We start from the raw sequence: 15,518 nt of genomic DNA, 5'->3' as shown, positions 1-15,518 counted from the left end.
ATTAGAGCAAAGATGACACTACTGATTTTCCTCAGGAGGGCAATTTCAGTCCTATTTTAGCTGTTTAATGTATCTATATAAGGTATACAGAACACATCTTTTGTCTGTGCAGTATAAATACACCATATCATAAAGCAACCTTCTTTCCCAAATGCCACAGAAAACAGAAGGCAAAAAGTGTGTGTGTGTGTGTGTGTGTGTGTATCAATGGGGGACCATAAAGGGTTAGGGTATATGGGCTCAAATATCCGTCTGCTATTTCAGAAATGGCTGCTTTTGGGGGGCGGGGGTGGGGGTGGGCTGTTCCAAATGTCTGTTTGCCCATGAAAACATATAGGGATGTACAAATCCCCTTACCTGGGCTCTGCAGGGGCTCCGCAGTGGGGGGAGGCAATCCGTTCCTCCCCCCTGGAATCCTCAGAGGCCGGTTCCACTCCGTGGTGAGTCCGCGGAGCCACCAGCCAGCTGCATTCCGCAAGCGATACACCTGCCATTGCCATGCTGTATCGCTGCTGCTGAGAAACAGGAAGTGATCCGGACACAAATGGCATCCACTATGCCATTTGCGTCCCTGTTTCTTCTTGTGATAGGCTATGCACCTGCATTTATGTAGCTATTTACGTAGCCTATCGTGTGAAAAAATGTCCCTGTTTTTTCACATAATAGGCTACATAAATAGCTACATAAATACAGGTGCGTAGCCTATCACAAGAAGAAACAGGGACACAAATGGTATAGCAGATGCCATTTGCGTCCAGATCACTTCCTGTTTCTCAGCAGCAGCAATACGGACGGCTCAGCGATGATCTGGCGGGAGGCAGAGGTGAGTGGGAAGTTCCGCCATGGACTCCAGAGTCTGTGACAGAATTCTCTGCCATCCCTACATGTATTTGGAAACCTGGATTGGGGAAAATAGCTTTCAGAAGGGAGCATTTGGAATGAAGAGGCAGTGGGAAGCAACAAGGTTAAGCAATGCATCTCTTTCTACCCGCTAGGGATGTACGAAAGTCACCTTTTCACGGATTCTGTTCATGGTGGAGGGGGGATGCATTCCATCCCTCCCCCCAGAATCCTAGACGGGGGGGAGGCGATCCGGTCCTCCCCCCCCGGAATCCTCAAAGGCCGGCTCTGCGGAGCAGCCGGCCAGGCCCAGGCCAGGGCTGTCCGCAGCTGGATTTCCAGCCGTGGAGGGCTCTGGGTAAAAAAAAAATGCATACGCAAATGGCGGTGGATATGGCCGCCGCCATTTGCATTCCTTATTTTTCGCCGTCTTAGTCTATGTCAATATTTACGTAGATAAAGAAAAGAAAGGGGAATGCAAATAGCGTAGCGGGCGCTATTTGTGTTCCCCTTTCTTTTCTTCATCTTAGTCTACGTAAATATTGACGTAGACTAAGATGGCAAAAAATAAGGAACGCAAATGGTGGCGGCCATCGCCACCGCCATTTGCGTATGCAGTTTTTTTTTTTAAACCCACCTAGCCATTTTTTTTGTTTTTTAATCCCAGCCATGATAGGCTACGTAAATCTTTATGTAGCCTATCACGTCTTTTTTTTTTTTTTAACAAGACTCGAAATGGTGGCAGCGGCAGCTGGTCGGAAGACCAGCTGCTGCCCCCGACGCTGCCGGAGCCACCGCCACCTGGAAGATCCGCCCCAGGTAAGTCTCGTCCCGGGGGGGATCCGTGGGGGGGCAGGGGGGGCAGGCCATTCTGCCATGGAGTTCGGGGGGCCGAATGCACTGGCATTCGGCCTCACCGAGATCCGTGGTGGAATTCTCTGACATCCCTAGTTCATAGCTTGTGAGGTGAAGCTTTGCTGGTTTCTGGGGTGGAGGAAGAAGCATGGTCACTGTCTGTCCCTTGTATCAAACCCTCTCGCCTTCCAGAGCAATAGCTGTGCAAGAAACATACAGGAACTAGGATTTGGAAACTGTGGAGCACAATCCTGTCCACAGTTGCTTAGAGGCAACTTAGAAGTCCCCCTGTGTTCAATGGGTCTTTCCCCTGGATAAGTGTGCCCAGGATAGGGGTGTACGAAACCCCACTTACCTGGCTCCGCTGGGGTCTGCAGGTGCGGGGAGGCGATCCTTTCCTCCCTCCAGAATCCTCGACAGGGGGGAGGTGATCCGTTCCTCCCCCCCTGAATCCTGCCTGGCCGGCTCTGCTCTGTGGCCAGTCCATGGAGCCGCTGGCCAGACTGATCCGCAGCAGGGCCTCCACCCCCTGCCGGGCTGGTATGGACGCAAATGGCGTCCTGCGTAGGGGACGCCATTTGCATCCCTATGCTAGCCTGTGACAGGCTACGTAAATATTTACATAGTATATCACGGCTAAAGCAGGGATGTGAATGGCAGCCGGAGCCACTGCCGCTCCATCCACCACCAGGTAGGTCTGTCATGGGGGGATTCCATGGGGTGGCGTAGGGGGGAGGCTGTTCCACCACCAACTCCAGTGGGCTGGATTCTAAAGAATCCAGCCTCACTGGAGTCCGTAGTGGAATTCTCTGACATCCCTAGCCCAGGAGTGGTTGGACTGGTGAGTGGTGCTTCACTTGTCAGGGATAAGGCATGGTTTAATTGTTGCAAGAAAAGCTTGTGGCTGTGTGATACAGCAGCTAGGGATGTATGGAAGGCACTTACCTTTTCGCAGCTTGGATTCGCGGTGGGGGGGAGGTGCTCCTTCCCTCCCACTGGAATCCTCCCTGGGCCAACTCTGCTCTGTGGCAGCTCTGTGGAGCCGCCGGCCAGGGCCATCCGCAGCCAGTGTTATGGCTACGGCCAGCTGCTGCTGTTGCCATTTGCATCCTGCCAGGCTGCCGTGATAGGCTATGTAAGTATTTACGTAGCCTAACATGGTAAAGGCAGCTATGCAAATGGCATAATGGCCGCCATTTGCGTGGCTGCCTTTACCGTGATAGGCTATGTAAATACTTACGTAGCCTATCACGGAAAGAGCAGCGGTGCAAATGGCGTAGCAGCCGCCGTTTGCGTCCCTGCTCTTTGCTGTGAGGCTACGTGAACACTTACAAAGCTTATCATGGCGGCTTGGCAGGATGCAAATGGTGGCTGCAGCAGCCGGCTGAAAGACCAGCCACCGCCGCTGGAGCCCCAGGTAGTTTTGTTCTGGGGGGATTCCGCAGGGTGGCGGGGGGTGGGAGGCCGTTCCGCCACGGATTTCGGTGGGCCGAATGCCAGTGCATTCGGCGTCACTGAAATCCATGGTGGAATTCTCTGCCATCCCTAACAGCAGCTAAAGTGGCAGCCTTAAGGATGGACAAAAGTTCCTTACCTGGTCCCGCAGCTTGCTTCGCGGTGGGGGGGAGGCGCTTCGGTTCTCCCCCCGAAGTTCAGGCCAGGGGGGGAGGCGCCCCGCCCCACCCAGCTGAAATTCAGGCTGGGGGGGAGGCGCCCCATCCCTCGCCACCGAAATTCAGGCTGGGGAGGAGCCCCCCGTCTCCCCGGCCGTGAAATAAAAAAGTAAATGCAACCCCCCCCACACACACACACGTGATAGGCTACATAACGATTTACGTAGCCTATCACGGCTAGATTTCCAAAGTCAGCCGTAATAGGCTATGTAAATGGTTACGTAGCCTATCACGGGTAACTTTGAAAAAAAAAAAACCGCATATGCAAATGGCGGTTAGCGTTGCCCTTATTTTTGCTGTAGTCTACGTAAATCTTTACGTAGACTACCCGGGCCCAAATAAGGAACACAAATGGCGGCGCCCATGGGCGCCGCCATTTGCGTACGCGCTTTTTTTTTTCAAAGTCACCCGTGATAGGCTACGTAACGATTTACGTAGCCTATCATGGCTGACTTTGGAAATCTAGCCGTGATAGGCTATGTAAATCTTTACGTAGCCTATCACATGTGTGTGTGTGTGTGTTTCTTTACATTTACTTTGTAATGGCGGCAGCAGCAGCCGGTTGGAAGACCAGCCGCTGCCCCCGCCCCTGCCGAACCGCCGCCGAACCGCCCCCGGGACCTGCTGCCGAGAGGGACATTCGAAGGAGGTAAGTCCCATTCCGGGGGGGGCAAGGGGGGGCGGAGAATTTCACTGCCAATTTCGGGGGTGAATTCGCATTCCGCCTCCCCAAGATTCATGGAGAAATTCTCTGCCATCCCTAGGCAGCCTAGGGTTAGGCTGTTGATCATTTTATTACAAATTCTACCATCCATATGTGATTATGATGGACTCATTCTGTTTAAAAGCAGTTTAGAATATCTCAATTCCTTTTTAGCATATTCTCTCTCTCTCTCTCTCTCACACACACACACACACACGTGCGAGTAAGCATGTCTGAGTATTGCTTGTTGAAATGTATGCATGGCTTCAGTATCTATGAGACCAAAGAACATACTTTGGGTTTAACCTCTTAGCCTGCTACAGATGGGCAGAGATCTTTCCCTCTCCATGTGTATTGACTAGTTGCCAAGGTTTTCTAAAGCATACGGTTGCCTAAATATGAAATCCTTACCACTTTGCTCACAAACTAGTTGTGCTATAAGAATGCTTTTGATATTCTAACAACAAAGGTAATCATGATGACAAATGTGCAATTAATATTTTCTTTACATGTATAGTTATTTATTTTATTTATTTATTAAATTTATTGATCGTCCATCTGGTTGGTCACCCAGCCACTCTGGGCGATGTACAGCGTATAATACAGCAGTTTGAAACAATAAAATTCTACAATAAAAACGTTCTTTAAAATACCCTAGCCCACTCCAAATGCCTGCCTGAACAACCATATTTTTAATGGACGGTGGAAGCTCATTAAAGAGGGGGCATGGCGGAGTTCCCTAGGGAGGGAGTTCCACAGAGTGGGGGCCACCACAGGAAAGGCCCTGTCCTTTGTCCCCATCCGAGGCTGATCTTGTTAAGCAGCCTGTCTGGTGTTGCTGGAGGTGCTCCTTAAGATAGGCTGGGCCGGAACCATACAGGGTTTTAAAGGTCAAAACCAACACCTTGAATTTGGCCCGGAAAACAACTGGTAACCAGTGCAACTCCTTCAGCACTGGAGTGATGTGATCTCGCTGGCGGCTACCTTTAATCTAGGGATGTACAAAACCTTTTCATGGATTCTGTTCATGGTGGGGGGGGAGGCGTTCCGTCCCTCCTCCCAGAATCCTCGATGGGGGGGAGGCGATCCGGTCCTACCCCCCAGAATCCTTGATGGCCGGCTGTGCTCCACGGCGGCTCCACAGAGCAGCCAACCAGGCCCAGGCCAGGGCCATCTGCAGCTGGATTTCCAGCTGTAGAGGGCTCCGGGTAAAAAAAAAAAAAAGCGTACGCAAATGGCGGCAGCTATGGCCGCCACCATTTGCATTCCTTATTTTTTGCCATCTTAGTCTACGTAAATATTTACGTAGACTAAGATGAAGACAAGAAAGGGGAACGCAAATAGCATAGTGGGCGCTATTTGCATTCCCCTTTCTTTTCTTCGTCTTAGTCTACATAAATATTGACGTAGACTAAGATGGCGAAAAATAAGGAACTCAAATGGTGGCAGCCACAGCCGCCGCCATTTGTGTACACTTTTTTTTTTTACCCAGACTTGATAGGCTACATAAGTCACATCTATGGGGAAAAAAAAGAAAAAAACACAGACTGCAAATAGTGGCAGCAGCAGCCGGTCGGAAGACCAGCCGCCACCGCTGCCACCACCGAAGCCGCTGCTTGAGCCGCTGCCGCCATCCATAACATCCGCCCCAGATAAGTCTCGTCCCGGGGGGGGGGATCTGCAGGGGGTGGGGGTGTGTGGCAGGCTGTTCCGCGATGGATTTTGGGGTGCCGAATGCACTGGCATTCGGCCTCACCGAGATCCATCACAGAATTCTCTGACATCCCTACTTTAATCAGGCAAGCCGCTGCATTCTGTACCAGCTGCAGCTTCCGAACCATCTTCAAGGGTAACCCCACGTAGAGCGCATTACAGTAGTCTAAACGAGAGGAGACCAGGGCATGTACTACCGATGGAAGCAGATGGTCGGGAAGGAAGGGGCGCAGCTGCCGTGTCAGATGGAGTTGATACAGTGCTGTCCCGCTCACAGCTGACACCCGAGCCTCCATGGACAGCTGGGAGTCCAAAATGACCCCCAGGCTGCAGACCTGGTCTTTCAAGGGTAGCCATTCAACACCAGGTCAGCATCCCCCAGCCTCCTCTTGTCTCCCACCAAAAGTACCTCGGTCTTGTCAGAGTTCAGCTTCAGCTTGTTCCTCCCCATCCAATCACTCACTGTCTCCAGACATTTGGACAGGGATTCTACGGCCAACCTTGGTGAAGATTTGAATGAGAGGTAGAGCTGCGTGTCATCCGTATACTGATAGGGATGTCAGAGAACTCTGCCACGAATCTCAGGGAGGACGAATGCCAGCACAGTCGGCCCCCCGAAATCGGTGGCGGAACGGTCTGCCCCCCCGGGATGGGACTTACCTTGGGCGGAACTTCCTGGCGGCGGCAGCTCTGGCGGTGGTTCGGTGGCGGTTCGGTGGCAGCGGCTGCGGTGGCTGTGGCAGCCGGTCTTCCGACCGGTTGCCGCCACCGCCATTTCCAGTTAAAAAACAACAACAAAAAAGTGATAGGCTACGTAAAGATTTACGTAGCCTATCACGGCTGACTGCAGGGACGCAAACGGCGGTGGCTATGGCCACCACCATTTGCATCCCTGCTAGCCAGCGGCCGGATATCCAGCCGCTGGCGGAGCCGGCTGGTGGCTCCGCAGAATCCCTGCGGAGCAGAGCCGGCCAGCCAGAATTTCGGGAGGGAGGGATGGAGCGCCTCCCCCGCCGCCAGAATTTTGGTAGCTGGGGGCAGAGAAAACGCTGTAGTCTACGTAAAGATTTACGTAGACTACAGCGACCAAAGAAGGAACGCGAATGGAGGCTCCGTATGGGGGCCACCATTACCGTACTCGCTTTTTTTTTTTTTTTAAGTTAACCCGTGATAGGCTACGTGACGATTAATGTAGCCTATCACGGCTGACTTTGCAGATCTAGCCATGATAGGCTACGTTAATCGTCACGTAGCCTATCACGGGGGCATTTTTTTTTTAAAATAAAACTTTGGAGTTCGTGGCCAGGCGAGGCGGGAAGCCTCCTCCCCGGCCTGAATTTCGGCTGGGCGAGGCGGGAAGCCTCTCCCCCGACCTGAATTTCAGCCAGGCGAGGCGGGAAGCCTCCCCCCTGGCCTGAACTTCACGGGGGGAGCAGCGAAGCGCCTCCCCCCCACCGCGAACAAGCTTCGACAACAGGTAAGTCACTTTCGTCCACCCCTAGGCAAGGATCAAGTAAGCAGGTGGTCAGCCTTACAGATGAAAGCACCTTGTCCGCTTCTTCAGAAGGAAGAAGCTGGAACCGATCCCACAAAACCGGTTTGCCACAGGCCACCTCTTGCTCACTAACTGAATCCACAGCGTGCGGAGTAACACTCCTAATCTGATCAATTTTATCTGCAAAGTGCGTTGCCAAGGCCTCACAGGAGGCCTTAGAATGCTCCAGTGGTTCCGGAGCCACAGGACCAACCAGACTCCAGACCACTTGGAACAGCCTCCTGGGACAGCACTCTGCAGGCGTGATAGAGGCAGCATAATATTCCTTTTTTGCTGCCTTCACCACGACGTGATAGGCTGAAGATACAGCTCTAGCCCGTGTCTGATCGTCTTTGGAGCGAGACTTCTGCCACTGGCGCTCTAGCCTTGTCACCTCCTGTTTCAGAGCTCGTAACTGTGGATTGAACCATGGTGCAGTCCCAGCCCTGTTCAGGGGGAGAGGGCATTTCGGAGCCACCTGATCTAATGCCCCAGTGATTGCGGCATTCCAGCCACCCACCAGGGTCTCGACCGAGTGGCCATTGGCGTGCCCCAGAGAATCCCCAAGCGCGTTCAGGAATCCATTCGGATCCATAAGACGCCTGGGGTGGACCATTTTAATGGGTTCTCCACCCCTGCGGAGGGGTTGTGGAACCGAGAAGTCCAATGTCACCAGATAGTGATCTGACCATGACAAGGGGGTGGTGGATATACCCCCGACTTCCAGATCACTTCCCGCTTCTCCAGAAACAAACACAAGGTCTAGTGCATGACCGGCTACATGGGGGGGCCCAGTTAGAATATGGTGCAGCTCCCAGGAAGCCATGATCTCCATGAAGTCCCGAGGTGCTCCTGTGAGGATGGCCTCCGAATGTATGTTGAAGTCCCCCAACACCAATAAGTTAGGGGACTGTACACGCACATCAGAGACCACCTCAAGCACCTCCACCAGGGAGTCAGTTGTGCAGCGGGGTGGACGGTACATGAGCAGAATCCCCAGTCTTCCTTTCGGGCCCAACCTCCAGTACATGCACTCAGCAACCTTGGTCTCCCAGAGAGGGGGTCTGGTGAAGATCAAGGACTCTCAGTAGATAACAACCACTCCCCCTCCCCAATCCCCAACCCTCAGCTGCTGTGCCTAAGAAAATCCAGCTGGACACATGGCTGCAAGTGTTGGAGCAGCAGTCTAGGGATGGGGGGAATTTCTCCCCGAAACTTCGGGGGGCCGAGTGCCAATGCATTCGGTCCTCCGAAGGTTCTTCGGGGAGAAATTCTCCGCCCCCCCGCCCCCCCCGGGATGGGACTTACCTTTCACGAATGTCGCTCCTGGTGGCGGGTCCCAGCGGCGGTTCGGCAGGTCTTCGTCAGGGGCGGGGGTGGCAGCCGGTCTTTCGACCGGCTGCCGCCGCCGCCATTACAAGAAAAGTAAAAAAAAAACCCCGCCCCTGTGATAGGCTACATAACGATTTACGTAGCCTATCACGTCTAGATTTGCAAAGTCAGCCGTGATAGGCTACGTTAATTGTCACGTAGCCTATCACGGGTGACTTAAAAAAAAAAGCGCGTATGCTAATGGCGGCCCCCATAGGGAGGCAAATAGCGTTGCCCTTATTTTCGCCGTAGTCTACGTAAATCTTTACGTAGACTACAGGGACCAAATAAGGAACGCGAATGGCGGCTCCCTATGGGGGCTGCCATTTGCGTACGTGCTTTTTTTTTTTTTAAGTCACCTGTGATAGGCTATGTGACGATTAACATAGCCTATCATGGCTGACTTTGGAGATCTAGCTGTGATAGGCTACGTAAATGGCTACGTAGCCTATCATGGGGCTTTTTTTTTACTTTTCTTTTGAAGTTCGCTGCCGGGGAGACGGGGCGCTTCTCCCCAGCCTGAATTTCGGCCGGGCGAGGTGGGAAGCCTACCCCCCCAGCCTGAACTTCGGGGGGAGAAGCAAAGCGCTTCCCCCACACCGTGAAGCAAGCTGTGAGACCAGGTATGTGACTTTCGTACATCCCTACAGCAGCCTCAGCCAGCCAGGTCTCTGTAATACTAGGGATGTACGAAAGTCACTTAGCTTTGCTCTGTCCCTCCCCGCGGAATCCTCGATGGGGGGGGAGGCGATCCGGTCCTCACCCCCGGAATCCTCGGCAGCCAGCTCTGCTCCGCAGCCAGGCCACGGAGCAGCCGGCCAGGGCCGTCCGCAGCTGCATTTCCGGCCGTGGATGGCCTAGTGCGGACACAAATGGCAGCCACCATTTGCATCCAGCCAGACAACCATGATAGGCTACATAAGAATTTATGTAGCCTATCATGGCTAACCTCAAAAAAAGCAAAACAAACCGCAGCGTACGCAACTGGCGGTGGCTACGGTGGCCACCATTTGCGTTCCTTATTTTTCGCCGATTTAACAGCGGAAAAAAAGGGGAACACAAATAGCGTAGTGGATGCTATTTGCGTTCCTTTATTTTTCACCGTTCTAGCCAACGTAAATATTTTAGGGATGGGGGAGAATTTCTCCCCGAAACTTTGGGGGGCCGAGTGCCAATGCATTCGGCCCCCCGAAATTGGTGAGGAAATTCTCCGCTGCCCCCCCCCAGGATGGGACTTACCGTAGCCGAATGTCCGTCTCGGCGGCAGGTCCCGGCGGCAGTTCAGCGGCGGTTCGTGGGGGGCGGGGGCAGCGGCCGGTCTCCCAACCTGCTGCTGCCACCACCATTGCAAAAAAAAAAAGTAAATTAAAAAAAATACATCCCCGTGATAGGCTACGTAACGATTAACGTAGCCTATCACGGCTAGATTTCCAAAGTCAGCCGTGATAGGCTACGTAAATCGTCACGTAGCCTATCATGGGTGACTTTGGAAAAAAAAAAAAGCACATACGCAAATGGTGGTGGCCCATGGGTGCCGCCATTTGCGTTCCTTATTTTGGCACATCTAGTCTACATAAAGATTTACATAGAGTACAGCGAAAATAAGGGAACGCTATTGTACTGAATGTGTTAAACTGCTCTAAGGCCAAATTCAAACATATAATCAAGAGTTGCCGACTAGCTGCTTGAAAACATAACCATGTGGAAGCTGCAAATAGCTACTCCCCATATGGTTCAGGAAAATTTCACCACACCATCACAGTCACTCAGTGTGAGAAGCAGCTCTTTATCTTGTGCTAAATATAAACTAGGGCCAATATGCCTAAAATTGCTGGCTTCAATTGATCACAGTCAGTCATATAGCCTCATATGCCAGCGATCATCTATTTGGAGCTAGAGGGTAAACTGTGGACTCTATTCCTCTGCCTCATTTGGAACTATAACCAAGCAGTAATCTTATCTTGTATATTTTGTGATTTTGATTATATGTATCTGCTGTTTATTGTTTGGTTTACATTTCATTGTTATATGCATGAATGTGAGAATTTTTTTTTAAAGAAGAAAGAAATCTTGCAACTCCCAAGTTGTTTCACAATGCTCTCTGGGCACCAGTTAATGGCAAATTTGCATTATTTATTAAGACTATAAGCTTTCTTTCTTAGTGATATAATTCTTATCATTATCATTGGGTAGCAGAAAGGATTGCCTGTTTGTCCAGTGAAGTCAAGACTTGCTTCCATCTGTCCATTTCCAGATCCAAACAATAATGACAACTGTATTGGCCCAGGCCTGTAACCAAGTTACCTGTAGTGTTAGAGGGGCCTAGAGATCCATAATGCTTTGCTTAAGTTCATTATTGGTGAAATTCCTTTCCTCTGAGCATGTGAGATGAGTCAGAGGCCGATACATTCCACACTAACAAGCTAGAAGATCTTATCAAGACTGGCCAGGGAAGTGAAGTTTTTTTGTCTTAAAGCTGCAGGTGGCTGTGCTGCTATGCTGGGACTGAACGATAGGGGGCACCTGCTGCTGTCATGCTGCCTCACTGCTAAGATGTATGGTATAAAACCCATTGTACCTCATGGCTCTGGGTTCAAATAAGCTGTTAGATCCAACCATTGGGTATGCCTGTGTGCTGTAAGTAGTGATATCAGAGAATTTCACCACGAATCTCGGGGAGGCCGAATGCCAGCACATTCGGCCCCCCAAAATCGGTGGCGAAACGGTCTGCCCCCGCAACCCCCCCAGGACGGCACTTCCCTTGGACGAATCTCCCTGGCGGCGGCGGCTCCGGTGGCGGTTCGGCAGCAGTTCGGCGGTGGCGGCTGCGGCGGCCGGTCTTCCAACCAGCTGCCGCCGCTGCCATTTCCAGTAAGAAACAAACAAACAAACAAACGTGATAGGCTACGTAAAGATTTACGTAGCCTATCATGGCTAGATTTTTAAAAAATGCTGTGATAGGTTCCGTAAATCTTTATGTAGCCTATCACAGCTGAGTAAAAAAAACAACAACAACTGCGCGTACACGGTTTTTGCATTCCTTATTTTGGCACGTCTTAGTCTACGTAAACGTCTACGCTATTTGCGTTCCCCTTATTTTTGCCGTCTGAATCTACGTAAATGTTTACGTAGACTAAGACGTGCGAAAATAAGGAACGCAAATGGTGGCGGCCATGGCCGCCGCCATTTTCGTATGCGCGTTTTTTTCTTTTTTTTAAGTCAGCCGTGATAGGCTAAGTAAACATTTACGTAGCCTATCACGGTGTTTTTTTTAAAAATCTAGCCGTGATAGGCTATGTAAATCTTTACGTAGCCTATCACGTTTTTTTGTTTTTTTTAACCTGGAAATGGCGGCGGTGGCAGCCGGTCAGAAGACCGGCTGCCGCAGCCGCCACCGCCGAACCGCTGCCGGAGCTGCCACTGGAGCCGCCACCAACAGGAAGATCCGCCAAAGGTAAGTCCCATCCCGGGGGGTGGCGGGGTGGCGGGCCGTTCTGCCACCGATTTCTGGGGGCCGAATGCGCTGGCATTCAGCCTCCCCGAGATCCATGGTGGAACTTTCGTACACTCCTAATAAAATCCCTAGGAAGTGGAAACTGAAGATGAAAACCCAGAAAATGAAGATGCAGAACGGAGTAAAGGTGAAGAATCAGCGCCCGTAGAGCATGGGCTAAACCCCTCTTAGAGCAGAAAGTGTGCCAGCGGACAGTCCCAAGGCAAAATGAAGCAGAAAGACCATGTTCAAGATCTCTGTCAAGGTAACAATGTTTAGCTTTGAACTGTTTTAGAATTTCATACAGCCTGTAGCTACTGACCATCAGCTACATTATTTCTGAATAGGGATGTCAGAGAATTCTGCGACGGATCTCGGTGAGATCCCGAAATCTGTTGAAGAACGAAGCCCTCGCCCCCCCAACCCACAAAAGGCACGCGGGACGAAGTGCCTGCCTCCCCCACCCCACGAAAGGCGCGTGAAATGGAGCACTTACCTGCTCCCGTCCATGCTGCTGTGTGAATGGCGGCCGTCCTGCAGCCACCATTCGCTTCCTCCTTCTTCAGCCATGATAGGCTACATAAATACTTACGTAGTTAGGGATGGCGGAGAATTTCCAATGCATTTGGCCCCCTGAAGTTGGCGGTGAAATTCTCCGCCAGCCCCCCGCCCCCCCCGGGATGGGACTTGCTTCGTGCGAATGTCCCTTTCGGCGGCGGGTCCCGGCGGCAGTTCGGAGGTATTTCGTCGGGGGCGGCGGCGGCAGCCGGTCTTCTGACTGGCTGCCGCCGCCGCCATTGCAAAATAAAAAAGGGACGTAAAAAAAAAAACCCGTGATAGGCTACGTAACAATTTACGTAGCCTATCACGGCTAGATTTCCAAAGTCAGCCATGATAGGCTACGTAAATCGTCACGTAGCCTATCACTGGTGACTTTGAAAAAAAAAAAGCACGTACGCAAATGGCAGCGCCCATGGGGCGCCGCCATTTGCATTCCTTAGTTTGGCACATCTAGTCTATGTAAATCTTTACGTAGACTACAGCAAAAATAAGGGCAATGCAAATAGCGTTCCCTTATTTTCGCCGTAGTCTACGTAAAGATTTACGTAGACTAGATGTGCCAAACTAAGGAACGCAAATGGTGGCGCCCCATGGGCGCCGTCATTTGCGTACGTGTTTTTTTTCCCCAAAGTCAACCGTGATAGGCTACGTGACGATTTATGTAGCCTATCATGGCTGACTTTGGAAATCTAGCCGTGATAGGCTATGTAAATCGTTACGTAGCCTATCACGGGTGTGTGTGTGTGTGTTTTTCACTTTTTCTTTCGCGGCCGGGGAGACGAGGTGCTTCTCCCCGGCCTGAATTTCGGCCGGGCGAGGCGGGGCACCTCCCCCCCCGGCCTGAATTTCGGCCGGGTGAGGCAGGGTGCCTCCCCCCCCGGCCTGATCTTTGGGGGGAGAAGCAAAGCACTTCTCCCCCACCATGAAGCAAGCTGCGGGACCAGGTAAGTCCCTTTCGTCCATCCCTACGTAGCCTATCATGGCTAACGCAGGGGAGCCGTTTGCGTCCCTGCGGAGGCCATGATAGGCTACATAAGTATTTACGTAGCCTATCACGGCGGGGGGGGGGAACCCCAGCGTACACAAATGGCAGTAGCCGCCACCATTTGTGTACGCTGGGTCTTTTCCCCCCCTGCCGTGATAGGCTACATAAATATTTATGTAGCCTATCACGGCAAGGGGAAAAAAAACCCAGTCTACGCAAATGGCGGCAGCTACTGCCATTTGCATATGCTGGGGTTTCCCCCCTGCCGTGATAGGCTACATAAATATTTACGTAGCCTATCATGGCTCAGTACAGGGACGCAAATGACAGTGTCTATGACAGCCGCCATTTGTGTCCGTGTAGGGCTGCCCAGCGGCTGGATGTCCGGTTGCGGGCAGGCGGGCGGAGCCGGCCGGTGGCTCCGCGGCTTGGCCATGGAGCGGAGCCGACCGGCCAGGATTCCGGGGGGAGGGACGGAGCGCCTCCCCCCACCTGCGGAACCCAGCAGAACCAGGTAAGCAGGGTTTCGTACACCCCTATTTCTGAAGAGTGTAACCATTAAGCTTTTGCCATGGGATTCCCTGCAATGAAGGAATCTCACTAATTTGAGTGTCCAGTGTTGGACTGCCTGAGCGTGTGTGCTAAAAAGATTGAGAGACTGGACAGCATGTTCCTGGTCAAGCCAAAACATTACTACCATGCTCCTACAAGCTGCTACTGTGTAAGCTGGGAGACCCAACCTGATTGAGAAAAGAAGATATCATAGAAGCTGTCTTCAGGAACAGTGAGACCTGCATAGCTGGCTGGCTGACACTAAATTATGTTACAATTGCAAACTAAGACTGTTTTCCTGTTTGAGACTCCAGCAGAAAAAAGCTGACCTGAGTTATTTGTCACCCCTGACAAAGCAAAGATTCTGTTGCCCTGTATCTCATCGTGTCTTGTTTTGAACTTGGGATTTACAAATACAAACTGTGAAGCTTTACTTGATGGCTGCATGAAGAATGTAAGTATAAAGCAACCCCCATCTCCCTGCAGCGTCGGCACTGTGTTTTTATGTGCCAGGTTGAGGGTTAAGAGAAGAAGTGGGTGGTTGTCACATTATGAATCATTGGCTAGCCTGTTTAGTAATAGATAGCCCCAAGAGTTTTTCCCCTCACTCAAGCCTCAGTTTCCTTAGTCCTTGTTCGAAAAGGATTGAAAAATTCAATTGTTGTTCCCTTGCTGTTAAGAGCTGTGCAGTTCAAATTTGCCCTGTAATTGTAAGTTTACCTTTGCAGAAGAGAAGGGACCATAGATCTTTCCCTTTCTCCTTGCAAAAGAGATGGTTTTGTTGTTTTCAATGTGTTTGAAATAGCTTAGATATAGATTTCCAAGCAGACCCATTGAAAGCTCAGAAGCACTGGCAATGTTTTTGCAAGCTTCCTAGTTTAGACAGGGGCTTCCCCGCAGCAATCTCCAAGCAACCAAGCTGAGAAAGTGTGTGTGTGGGGGGGGCAGGGAGAGTAAATTTTTAGAGTAAAGAGGTGTTATGAGAGTGAAAATAACGTCAAGGCCCAGCATCAATAATGCAGTGAGGCCTTGTAAGTTATAGCCATGATTTGATTAGAAGTAGCCTAAAAGAGTTTAGGCCTATTCAGTTTTTAGAATGTCAGAGTCTGTGTGAGCTTATCTCTGTCAGTGTGCTCAGAGCAGAGCCAGGGGGAGTCACCCAACTCCCTGTCCGCCGCTAGTCTAGCCTTGGTTGGCAGGGAGTTGGAAGCTGTCCATGAGAACCTGACAGAGGCAGA

This window comes from Heloderma suspectum, chromosome 7 (assembly GCF_057233095.1).
Source record: "Heloderma suspectum isolate Gila_16-S chromosome 7, 16-S_ref, whole genome shotgun sequence".
Lineage (NCBI taxonomy): Eukaryota > Metazoa > Chordata > Lepidosauria > Squamata > Helodermatidae > Heloderma > Heloderma suspectum.
This window is presented reverse-complemented; position numbering follows the sequence as displayed.